The sequence below is a fragment of the Amphimedon queenslandica genome, unplaced genomic scaffold, assembly GCF_000090795.2.
Source record: "Amphimedon queenslandica unplaced genomic scaffold, v1.1 AMPQUscaffold_12823, whole genome shotgun sequence".
Classification (NCBI taxonomy): Eukaryota; Metazoa; Porifera; class Demospongiae; order Haplosclerida; family Niphatidae; genus Amphimedon; species Amphimedon queenslandica.
In genome coordinates, this window is record NW_003546941.1 from 1 (window position 1) to 1,393 (window position 1,393).

The window sequence follows — 1,393 nt, forward strand, 5'->3', positions numbered from 1 at the left end:
GGAACTGCAGACTGTTATGGTTTGATTTGTGAATTTTGTATACTTGAACATTTGTGGAAGTGATGTACATGTACTCTGCTCTATAATGTATATAATAATGATGCTTATCCTATTTGCTTTTACATTGTCCTTGTGTGTTGCTGGAACTGCAGACTGTTATGGTTTGATTTGTGAATGCTGTATAGTTATATATTTTATGGTTTTAAAAATCAGTATTTTAAAGTGATACTATTTTACTAAAATAAAATTTTAAATATGTACAATCTATGTAATTTAACCATTGAATGTGTTGTGTGTGTGAAAGAGGTCAATGTCCTGTTGGTCCACCATTTTCTTCAATTGCTTTTGGGATCACTTTCCTCAAATGACTATTGTACTTGCTACACATTATAATGTTGCCATCATGCTGTGTGCATTATAAAGTTAATGCTTGCCGGCTGACGTTGCGCATCTTTTATTGATGATTGTTTTAACATGTGCATGTTTTTATTAACAAAATAATATGTGACCATAATTGACAAAAGGGCCCTTATGGCGGATTTTAAAATTGATCGTTATAATGGAAAATATCAACCTGTGAGTGCTTTGTTAGACAATCATTGTTTCTAAAAGTTTTATGGTAACTTTTTGCATCCTGTGGAGTAATTTTATGATAAATGGGGCTCAGGAAGTTGGATTTCTTAGGCTAGAAAGACAAATTTCACTACCCGCCATAAGGTACCTTTTGTCAATTATGGTCACATATTATTAGGACATTGGACATTGTTTATATACAGTGTTATTTTATATTAAGAATGTCAAAAGTATCGTAATTGAGGATACCATTAGTAAGCATATGTTATGTCTAAAATAGATGCATTCACATAAATGTATGATCCAATCAGAAACAATGTAGATGCTACCGTTATCATTATTAGTTAGTATTCACATTCATACTTTTTACAGGTACTTGCTTGGCACAATGACTACAATGTGGTATTAAATTTTGAGGTTTGATGTGATTGGTAATAAAGTTTGTTCACCATTACCGTTTGTGCTATAGTTATCATTAGCCCTTGAGTTTACATTGCTTGCTTTTGACATGTTTCTATTACTATGCTTTAGAGGTAATTACAGCTGGAAAATGATTTGCAGACTCAGCAATACTTTTGCTTGATATTGGAATTTGCAATATATTTAAAAGGCAATTCTGTATTTAGATTGTTGTTACTAAATTAAGTTACCTACTTATTAAATGTAACTTAATGTTTTTTTGCAGCTCCTTTATTAGTAGTTGTATCACGTGAAAGGAGGTGCCAGGTTACATCGGTATGGGTTTTATATTACTTTAGTCTTAGCAATGGAATATGTAGTAAGATGGAGAGTAATATATTTTGTTGTAGATTATGACTCT